Source organism: Bidens hawaiensis, unplaced genomic scaffold (genome assembly GCF_021521415.1).
Source record: "Bidens hawaiensis isolate Kalapana, Puna unplaced genomic scaffold, B.hawaiensis_p1.1 tig00004664_1, whole genome shotgun sequence".
Classification (NCBI taxonomy): Eukaryota; Viridiplantae; Streptophyta; class Magnoliopsida; order Asterales; family Asteraceae; genus Bidens; species Bidens hawaiensis.
Genome location: NW_027491285.1, coordinates 1,469,718 through 1,482,380, shown reverse-complemented (window position 1 = coordinate 1,482,380; position 12,663 = coordinate 1,469,718).

The window sequence follows — 12,663 nt, the reverse complement described above, 5'->3', positions numbered from 1 at the left end:
CTTACAACGTGGAAATCAAAGGTAGTTTAATAAATTCAATTGACTCGATAGACAAATTGACAAATCAAATCTAGACAGACTTCTTACGAAGAACTAAATCTACCAATCTTAGTCAACAAAGACCTATCAAATAATCTATCACCTTACATCTATTTAGATTAGCAGCACACTTAAGTCTATTTGACTAATTATTATTGTTTTTATGGTTTTAATGCATATCAATCACAAACTAGTCAAAAAGACACAGTAGATAACCTAACAGAATCCTATTATATGACAGACAATCACCAAGGAAACTATGAAACAATAAAACTCATCAAACAATCCTAAGCACACATATGCATCAATTAAATAAAACCAAACTCTTTACTGGTTCATGATGCCATAACGAAATAAATCCCAATCAAAATCAAATATTAACAAAGGTTTATCGATAGCGTAGGCAGTCTATAACGTTTAGCCTAGCATTGGAAAATCAAACAAAACAATCTATTGAGTCGGATATTTGCAAAGAAAGATAATAATCTTCTCAACCTCCTCAAAGAATCATATAAATATGGACTACGAGCAAGCTTGGACCATAGAGCATGGTTCTACTACCTTTAGCATGGTGTCTCATGAAGATTTGACTTACTTTAGTGAATTCTTTTAAGTGTTGAAGGCTTCGAGCAAGCTACACTTCTTCACGCAAGAGTGTTCCTCATTGAGTATGGATTGCCAATCAAGCAAACAACTTGATCTATCCAGCTTAAACCAAGTGTTCCAAGCACATTGGTGGGTCGAGCATCGATGCAATAAAGAAATATATCAAATGCTCTAAGTATAAACTTCAAGCATGGTTTAGTTCCGAGCAAGCTTTGCATCCGAGTATGCTAATGATTGTTAGAATAAGTCACTAAGGCAGGATTAAAGATATCTAGAAGAACATGCTTGCTCGAGGGACTCATTCGAGCAAAGCAAGGATTAGTCAAGAAGATTGAAGTGTGCTGGAGGACAATATTTTCTAGAAAATATTCTAAGTAAAGTATGCTCGAAGACTTTTCATCGAGCATGCTGTACATATCAAGTCTGCTTGACCAAAGACATATCATACTCGAAGACTTGTTTACACTTGTATTTGTTTTGTCATTCATTATGTATTCATTATGTATTTGTATTTGTTCATTAAGGCTTTCTAGAAGGAATGTCAGGGTCTATAAATAGAATAATAGGTTATCATTAAATTGCAGTTCTTTGCTGAATACGAGGGCACACACCTGAGCGAATATTCTCGTCTCCTCATACAGCTGTACCTACACCACCAATTTCATCAATCCATGAACCCATCCAAGAAACATCTGTACCTACACCACCAATTTCACCTCTAAATGAACCAATTCAACCTATACCCATTCTCATATCCCAAGGCATTCAAGAAAAAACTGAAATATACAAAGTACCATCACCTGCTTCTTCCAATGAACCTTATTCTGAGCCTGACTTCAAGCCTACCCAAGAAACACCACCCTCAAGTCCAAATATTTATGATATTATCTCTGAAAATGCAGAACTGGAGTTTGAGAACATTATGCATAAAGATAAAAATGCATTTTTGGAAAGAAAGAACTTGGCCTTGGAACAAGCTCTGCAACATGCTTTACAAAGAATTCAAGCCTTGAAGCAGGTTGAGGTTGAGAAGACCTCAAATGCACCAAAACAGGGGGAGAATAATGAAGAAGTAGATGCACTTCAGTTAATAAATGAAAATTACAATGAGGCCAGTGATGAAAATGCTGAAGTATGAACTCAAATGCTCTAAAAATGAAAAATGAAGAATATGAGGAGGACATGGAATTGGGGGATGCTACAGAAGTAGCAAAAAGAAAAATGAAAGGCAAAGGGATTGCTCAGACAGATGAAGATCCCTAAAGCTACTCACAAAATAACTTCTGGTGATGATATACTAGAAAGAGATGAAGTGAATGATCCTGACATGGCTGAAGCTGAATCTGTAAGAACAGTGATAAAGATCTTAAATGCTGAAAGGACTCAAATTGAAGAAGAAGAGGAGATACCTCAAGAAGTACTTGAAACTTTAATCAACTTGAAAAAGAAAGAAGAAGAAGATGAACGGTTAAGGAAGATGGCTGATGAGGCTATAGGGGCAGCAATGGAGGAATTCAAAAGGAATCAAGCTTAACAGCTTCAATCTAAAGAACCAACTCCAGTTGTACAAAATGAAAATGAGCCCGAAAGTGCACAAACTGTGCTAGATCCTGAAACAACACAGCCAGAGCTGCATGAGCCTGAAATGAGTCCAACTATTCCAGAACAAAGTGAAAGCACATCTGGAGGAATTAGTTATAGACTGCTCACAAAATTGGCAGTTTTGAACATATACAACAACATTTTGAAGAATCCAGGAAGACATGATTCTGAAATTGTGGCTGCTACAAGAAAAACGCAAAAAGAAATACAGAACAGATGCAGTGAGCCACAAGCTGAAGTTATATCAGAACCAAGAATCGAAGAAAGAATTGATGATGAGCCTGCTAAAGAGGTATCTGAACCAAATGTCAATGAACCAATTATAAATGAAGAACTTGAGCCTGAGGTTGGAGAATCAATTAAAAGAAAAGAGACATCAAAAACAGAGACTCCAAATGCCAAAAGGTAGAAAACAACCAGGAAAGTTTACACAAGGAGAGATAAGTCAAAGGTTGTGGATAAGACCAAGATTGTTGTTCAGCCACAAGTCAGTCAAACTGAAGAACCTATGATTGGGGCTCTACAAGACTTGGATGAACAAATTGAGGTTGAGGAAGATGAAGAAAGACTAAAAAGGGCAGAGGAAAAAAGAAAAAGAAGTTAAAGCCTGTCTGTTGAGTCCCAATTATAAAGAAAGGCATGTAGAGAGGATGACCAAAGAAGGTATTGCAGAGGCTGTAAAAGGATGGAGAAGCAGAGAAACAAGAAGAGCCTTCCTGCTGAAGGTTGGACATCCTCCTTCCTACCTTAATCGCCAACCCTTCGAAGTTTTTGACGGAATGTACAAAAATGCTCTAATTGATGATACTGCAAAATATGTCCAGGGAGTTAGAAGAAGAGAAACTGAAGGAAAGAAAGGGTATGAAGAACTGAAGAGAAAACACAAAGATATCAAATATCTAGAGGGCATGAAATACAAAAAGGAAATCAGAATTTTGGTGGAAAATGGATACGATTTTGAAGCTGTAAAAGACTTATCAACAAAAGAACTACAAGAAAAAGTAAGGGTGGTCAAAGAAACTCATGAAATGAACAGAGTGAGAAGGAAAATTGAAAGGGACAATAAGAAGAAGGAGGAAGAGGAGAAAGAAAGGGCAGAGACTGAAAGGAGAAAGAAGGAAGCCCAAGAATGGTTTAATGACCCTGAGTGAGTGCAAACTATGAAAAATATATTAATGAAAAAGGGGATGAAAGAGTCTGAATTCTACAACCTGCCACATGAAGAACTAATGGAAATCTATCACAGAGAGTAGAGGCTATTTCTGGAAGTAGAAGAAGAAGGGAGGAGGAAAGAAAGATTGGAAGCAGCAAGACATACTGATCAGCCTAGCAAGCCTATAACTAAAAAAGAAAATGCTGAGATGATCAGTGTTTTATGCAGAAGGGGAGCACAAATGGGTGATCTAATATTGCAAGATAGTGAAGTGATCAGAAATCTGTTTGAAGAATCTAAAAGAAAATTTGGGAAGCAAGTATCTTCAACAAGGTCTAGTGGACTTGTTGTTAGATCTAAGATAGTAAGGCCTGAAGCTCCATAGAAAAATCTTAACTTGCCAACACATTTATATTTTGATAAACGATCAAGAACACTGAGAGTAATACCTGAAGATCGTTATGAAACTCAAATAATATTTATAAGTGACTTCAAAAACTTCACCAGAGAACAATTGGAAAGAATGGCCAAGCTAGAACTATATGATAATCAATACAAAGGCAAGAAAGCTGGTCAACAAAGAAATGATCTCTCAAAATATCTGAAAGAACAAGCTGAAAAATAATTTCCATTCCTGAATCAAAAACAGAGAGAAATATATACTGAAGCTGAGAGGGAGAGGAGGAAGAGAAGAGTCAGAGATGTCAGATTATCAGAACTCTCCCTCTGGGAAACTAGAAGGAAGAAAACACTGAAGGATGCTGGCTCAAGCTCTGAAAGAAGTGCATTAAAAGAAAGCCTAGCAATGAGAAGAGAGATGCAGTGCCAAATTCTGAAGTGCAACAAGATGGGGCAAGTTGTTCATCTTACTTACAATAGGCAAAGCGATTCTGTATCTCTTAGAAACTCTCATGGAAAGGACCATAGCTGTTGTTGAGCAGGACACAGAACTGGAACTTATACACATCCAGGATCTTCAAGACATTGTAAATGTGGATGTTCCTATAGATTCTTAAGATGGGGTAGAATTGGAGATGTTCAAACAAAGGGCTAGAGCTATTAGATATGAAAAATTACTTGAAGCTGAAAGGAGCCATGGGAGAAGATAGCAAGGATGGGAGCTAAATGATGATTTATTATGTCTTGTTTATCTTTCAAATTTTGTTTTTTGTATTTTGATTTTGATTTGTATTTTGAATGAACTGTAAATTTGATGTGTAATGCCCAAGTGGCAAAATTCCCTTTATGTAATGTAATGACTTTTGCTTAAATTGACTATCTTTAGAAATTGATACATGTGTAACTATATACAGGTATGTTTGGTGCATCTGAGCTTGTTCCAATCTAGGGGGAGATTGTTGAGTCGGATATTTGCAAAGGAAGATTGGAATCTTCTCAACCTCCTAAAAGAATTGGATAACTATGGACTACGAGCAAGCTTGGACCATCGATCATGGTTTTACTACCTCGAGCATGGTGTCTCATGAAGATTTGACTTACTTTAGTGAATTCTTCTAAGTGTTGAAGGCTTCGAGCAAGCTACACTTCCTCAAGTAAGAGTGTTCTTCATCGAGTATGGATTGATAATCGAGCAAACAACTTGATCTATCTAGCTTAAACCAAGTGTTCCGAGCACATTGGTGGGTCGAGCATGGATGCAATAAAGAAATATATCTAATTCTCTAAGTATATATTTCGAGCATTGTTCAGTTCCGAGCAAGCTTTGCATCCGGGTACGCTGAAGATTGTTCGAATAAGTCACTAAGGCAGTATTGAAGATATCTATAAGAACATGCTTGCTCGAGGGACTCATTCGAGCAAAGCAAGGATTAGTAAAGAAGATTGAAGTGTGCTGGAGGACAATATTTTCTATCAGAAAATATTCTAAGTAAACTCTGCTCGAAGACTTGCATCGAGCATGCTGTGCATATCAAGTCTACTCGACCAAAGACATATCATACTCGAAGACTTGTTAACACTTGTATTTGTTTTGTCATTCATTATGTATTCATTCTATCAAACCTTTTTTCTCTCCGTACACCTTCAACGTTCACCACCACCAAGTCCACCTACCTATCTATCTCCGGCCAATCTCCAAGGTAAGATTTTTTTCATTTTTTTTTTCGTTTTCTGTTTTCTCTGCAGTTCCGGCCTATACTCGAGGTGTCTTCCTAAACAAGCAACTATAGTTATACATACCGGATATCATACGGGATATGACGTCACCAGACTAGGCGACGGACCATACCTGAGCAGCCACAAAATCAAAGATCTCTTTAAGGAACCGTATACCCCAACTCTATCCCTCTGTTTTTAGCCTTAGAACTTGAGATTTCCGGCAGGATACACCAAAATTTCAAGCAGAGATCTAGAGTTTACCGGAGCGATACGTTTTTTCCGACGACGTACAAATTTGGCCAGGCACCAATTTTTGTTACCTGGGCGAATAGCACAACCGTTGGTTCCAGGTTCCTCAATTCCTTTTAGAAGATAATATAATTTTTAACAAAAACAAACAAACATATTGTATATATATACACACACATAAGTCATGCATACTCAAGAAAGAAGACGAATAATGAGTGTGACATGTTTTATATGAGAAAGTAAATGTGTAAACTAGTAATAGATTTACTTAACTATTTTATGAAGAATGTGACTAAGTCATGACGTGGACATCAGGGTGGGTAATGGTACCGATACCAATCTACATTAGGAATGCTCATGAGTAGTATGCAAGTGCGTATATGATAGACAGATGTTTCATGTATGTAACATTCGTTAATTTTCAAACCCGAAAACCTGATCCATTATAAATTTTAGGTTATGTTTTTATTTTTATATATATTTTTATTTATAATGTTATTAATTAATCTCAAGTTTCGTTTCATGTATTTTATGTGACATTCGTCAATTTTGAACTTACTAGTAATTCACCTTTCAATCATGCTCGTGTAAAACATTCATAATCAAGATCATATATTCATATACATGTCCCATGTAATTACTTGAATTATTCTTGAACTACTACTACTATTATTATTATAATTATTATTACTATTATCATCATCATCATCATCATCATCATCTTTTCATATGTTGCTTAACTAATAAAAACTAGTGAATGTTTTAATTCAATAAAATTTATTAAAAGAGTTAAACCTTTCGAAAACCTAATTAAACTATTTTTAATTTGTGTTTTACTTGTATTAAACATGATTTAATTTTTTAAATTCTATAAAACATAGCCACTTTAAAAACTCACTATAAAAGGAGGACTAATCCTCCATCTTTTTCACATCTCAATACACTATTCTTAATATGGAAAGAACTAACAAGCTTTATAATTTCTAGCATTTTATAGTTTTTGTTTTGATTTTATGTCGAATGTTCATAATTTGTTCTTTATGACCATGATACTTTTATAATAAAAATCTTATATTTAGGTTTTAAGAATCACTAAGATCATGGATAAAGATAAACACTTTGATTTTTTTTCTAAATATTAGATCAAACATAGTTATTTTGCAAGAACAAGCATGAATATTTATCAAAATCTAGTGATCCATTGATGATCATAAACTTATAAACTTTCTTTTAAATAAGATGATTTATAAAACATTATTTAAATATTTCTTATAGTAGAACTAATATACATGATATCTCTAAATAATTAATTATGTAAATTAATTATTGTTTATTTTTGTTTAACATAAACTAATAAGTATGATCATAGCCCCCCCCCCCCCCTTTTGCATTCAAGGCCATTTTTGTTATGAGTGGAAAAGGAACCCACGATCCGAGTACGTTGGTTGTTACCAACTGGAAAGGACCTTAATTGCTCGATTATCCGAATATGTTGGTTGTTACCAACTTGAAAAGACCTTACTTGCACGATTATTAGGCATGTCTTATAGAATTGTATGATATATATATATATATATATATAAACAAAACTTGTGTGAACTCACCAACTATTTGTTTAGTTGACCTTTAATTTATATATATACTGCAGGGACAATTATTAGAGGATGATGCTTAGAGAAGACATTGGAACTTAGGCTACACTAATAAATGGACAATTTGTCTAATTATTCTTATGATGTATTTCTTTGTTTTCAAACTTGTGTGCTTGATGTTCAAATTAATTAATGATAATATTGTCGCTTAATAGTGTTACATGTGTTATGAACAATTTGTACGTCACACTCAGACATTTCCGCTTAAGCTGGGGTGTTACAATTTATGGAAATGATAGTGTGCTATGGAGAGGAAAGCATCGGGCACAAACACAATAAAGGACTAAAAACCTATGTTGTGTTTAAGGCATGCATTGTTATGGTATGTGGTCTAGTTATAGATACAATGTATTAACTGATAGCATACAATTATATGTAAAATGTAGTCCAGTTATGGACACTATGTTAAGATGGTCCAGTTATGAATACAAAGGATAATGTGGTCCAGTTATGGATACTATGACAAGATGGTTCAGTTATGGATACAAAGGATAATGTGGTCCAGTTATGGATACAATGGTAAGATGGTCTAGTTATGGGTACAATGATAAGGTGATCTCATTAGGGATACTAAGTATGGTAGCCAATAAATATGTGCATATATGTGGAATGATTGCATGGTATGGTAATTAACGAATGTATAGATATATGTTGTGTGAATGTATGGTCCAGCAACATATACTATTAATAGATAATTCGTTAAATATATAATTGAATGTTAGTTGATAGAAAAGAAAGAAGATAAGGAGCACGCCCAACCAATACTTGTGTAGATAATAATATGAATGCAGAACGTTCTTACGAATGTTATGCATAGAAGAATGGGTACATGTTCATGTGTTGAGCCTTCAGGCTCATGCATGCACAATAAGTTAGGATGGCAAATCCCTCTAACTTTATACGGCTCGGTCATGAGAAGAATAGGAGGCTCGGTTATGAACAAGTGTGTATAAGAATAGTTATGGAATGATTGATAGACAGACAAAAAAACAGGTAATAATGAGTGAAAAATGTTATGTCATGTACGAATGTTTGAAAGATGCGATTCATTTATAAATCGTATTTTATGAAAAGAAAGAAACGTTAGAACTCACTCAACGTGTAGCTGACTATTAGTATGCATGCAGGTATTGCTAATGGCGTGGCGAGCTTGAGGTGCGCACTAGGCTATCCATAGTGGAGTTTAGTTAAAGATATAAGTTATTATGCAAAGGTTTTAGTTTCCATTGCAATTTGTATGTGCTTCCGCAATAACGAATTGAGTTTATGATTAAATCCAATGTCCAATGTAGGGTACCGGAGCAGGGCCTTACATTATATGTATTTACCATTGTGTTTTTTGCTTTAGGTTATTGTGTAATATGTATTCATCGTTATGTTCTATGTATTGGATAATTTGTTGTATTTTATCATTATGTTTACATATTATTACATAACGATGTTATTAATGTTAAAAAAACACAACGATGATTTGAAAGACACAATGACAAAAGAAATCACAATGATGAAAAAAGACACAATGACAAACAAAAAGACATAATGACGTAATTTTTGTTTTAATTTTTATATAGCAAATTCATGCTCATATTAAATATAAAAAGCACTTGTTATTATAGTGATTTTTTTGTAAAAATTATATCATAAGAAAAAGGTTATATAAATTTTAAAATAATGACGGAATTAGCATGTCACTTGCATGTGCGAAGAGTAAAAATATGTACTAATTACCATTTATACTTTTTTCTTTTTAGTTCTTATTTGATATATGTCTATTAATTATAACTTCTCAAACTTCTCAATTTTTGTTTTACCTTTATAAAATAACTCAACCATCTCTTATGTATACATAACACTTGCGTAAAATTGGTAATGCCACATACACTATGTTTTCTACCACCTTTAACTCTAACTAAAAGAAGTTTTGAGAATTATGCCAAGCAAGAACATGCACAACACTTATCAAGTGATTGGAAACGGAAAAAGTGGAACTTGTCTGCTCATTTTTGACATTAGGCTAAAAAGATAATTTCAATATTACTTTACTTTCCCCTTTTACTATTTTAATTCTATATATCATATTTAGATAGAGCCTGTATGATATTCGGGTGGTTAAAAAATAAAATAATTAAATTTAATAATATACATATATATATATATATTAACATATCTTATGAATTCATAAGATATAAATAATTTTCTAAAATACATAGATTAATACGAATAATTAGTATTTGCATTTTAAAAGTAATAAAATGAAAGGTTGTGAATTTATACCAATTAAAAAAAAGAAAAAACTAGCATCAATTCATTCTAGTTAAGTTGGTAAGTCATAAACAATTTAAAAGCACGGTAGTGAGTTCAATTTCCGCTAATAACATCTCTTTCATTTTATCATTCATGAATGGAAAATTGTAAAAATAGAAACTTGTACACTTGGAGCCTATATGAAGGGTCTAATTGAATGAAATATGGAAAAATTGTATTGTTTTAATAGTATAGGTAAATAGATTTTGAATTGAATATGTTGGATCCTTGTTTTAAGTTAATTTATGTTTGTGTGTGTTAGTTTATTTTCATTTGTATTTGTTCCTGCTCTTTTGATGATGGCAAATGTCGGTTTCCAACCCAACGGATCCAAGGACAAATATCACGAACCACCAATCGTGTGCTCGTCGGTTTTGACCCGTGGATGGACTCGGAATAACTACATACATCAGGTGAGTGAACTTACAAATCCACATCATCAGGATCTAGAACCTATTACAACTCCGGACTCGTAATCGGCTGATACAACATGATACAAATCTTCAACAACATGACTGTTGTAGCACACTAAGTCCTAAGGAGTCTGACATAGCCTAGCTTGTCAGATAAGCATTACCCAAACGAGACTTTAAAAGGGAGCAATGTTTAAGAAAAGATAACGCACCCAACATCAAAATAGATCATGAATAGTGATTACATACATGCCATGAATAAACCTTTTAGACATTATAAATACAACCTCAACAACTAGAAGAGAAGAGGGCATTCAATTTACTCATAACTTACACTCAGGGTCGGCGCAATGAATGTGGAGGCCTAAATCGAAATAAGATTTTCGGGCCTTGTTTATGACAATTGTTAAGAAAAATTATTTTATTTAAATTGCTTACCAGATGTTTTGAACTCATGACCCATACTTTAGTAATAACCAAGTCTACAACCAAACCAATACATTAATTTTAATTTACTTCACTCATAATAATATATTTATATATAATTTTTTTTAACTAAAAGAGTGAAGACCTTAATTAAACGTAAGCCTAATTCTTTAATTTGTTTTCGTCTGGCCCCAGGCCGGCCCCACTCTCAACACACATTTCGCCAACCTTAATGAGGTTCCTGGTTCTCCTACGTGGTATCTCACTTTAACTCGCATATCCTCTTAATTTGACACGGATATCCTCTAATAGCATTTTAACGCTTGATGTATTAACAAATAAATATAAGCAAATACAAGAAACATCAATTTCTTGTCCAACAACAAAGATAAACAATAAAATATGTTTTTTTTATCTGTTCAGTTAATGCTCACATAATATTTGTGTGGGAGTTGGAATGTTTCAAAAGAATTGGATATTACGGAACTGTAATTAATTTGAATGAAATAAAATTATGTTGTTTGGTTGGTAAATTTATGAAAAGGAATTGGAACGTAAAGGTAAAAATGACTTAATTACCTTTATAACGCACATTCAATCCTCTCTCCCAACCCGTTTTATCCCTCGAAGAACATCAGCTTTTAGACCGTCATTGCATCTATTTTGGTTCGTGTTCACAAAACATAGAGGAATACATATTACATTGTTTTTGAAAGAAAAGCTAAAAAAAATGATTTGTTATGTTAACCAGAAGCTACGGATGAATTGAACACTAAGTTTAAATTTCCTAGGTTTTTGGTTTAGCAGTATAACTAATTAATTCAAGTGGTTGTAGTATTCCACGAGAAAAATCAAAGAAAAATTGTTTGGGTTTAATTAATTTTTATTTACAATTATGGGAAAGAAGGTTTCAAGGGCTTTTTGGTAAGATTTGAAGCCAATGAAATGTTTTGAATTCCCTTGGTAAGAAGGATAGTTAGAATTCTATTGAGTGGGTGAATTTATCTATGCTATTAAAGCAAAACAATCTTTCATATGTTGTTTAATTAGAGTAATCAACTAGGGTGCCAACTAACACTATTATCATTTATAGAATTACTAACAAATCTACAAATGTAACTTTAAATGTTGTACTAAATGAGGTTTTTAGATATTTATCAATTATAAAATTTTATTTATCATTATTTATATCTTATGAATCCATAAAGTATGCTATTACATATATTATTAAATTTAACTTTTTTGTTATATTTTTTTAACCACTCGTGTATTACACGGGCTATATCCTAGTGTTTTCAAATTTCAATTCTTTAGTTTATTAAGCAAACACAATTTAAATTTAGAAATGAATGTTTCCAATTCTAATATAATTCCTTTAATTTCTATGAAACAAAAGGACACGAGGCTTTCGATTCGCGAAACCTTTTTAAAGGACATCGAATTGGAATTGAATTGGATTTGAAATTGGAAATGAAATGGAATGTTTGAAAAATCTATAATGTGTTCGGTTGGTAAACTTGTTAATGGAATTGGTCCAATGGGAAATCTATAGTGATAGTCGGGTGTTCTTATATACACAACACACAATGTCCGTTGGAATCTATGGCCTCAAAAGTTAATTATGGCGAATTAAACGTTAAATGTGCCATCTGATTAGAAAATATGGTGGTCTTAGTTTAGTTAATTGGAATTGGTGGAATCTGGAAATAGAGAAGCTTTGGTGGCTTAAGCTTCAATCTAGCTCTGCATGACGTCCTTTGTTGCTGAGTTTTCTGGTCGAAACAAAACTAAGTATCGACACGATAACCCGATAGGATCCCTCAACTCTTCATATGGCCTTGTCGGTCTAATGATGAAATAGCCCGAAGTAGAAATGTTGGCCTACAGCAAGCAATCATTGGCATAGCTAGGGAGTAGTTTCAATGACCTTTTTTTAACCAGCTAATGTTTTTCCCACCTATTTCACTTCATGTTTCAAGTGAAACTAGAACCCACTACCATTTGGTTGTTAGGCATACACCTTTGCCACTAGATCAAACTAGTGGTTAGTAGTTTCAATGATCTACTATCTAAAATCAAGTCCCAGATCGATAATCAAACA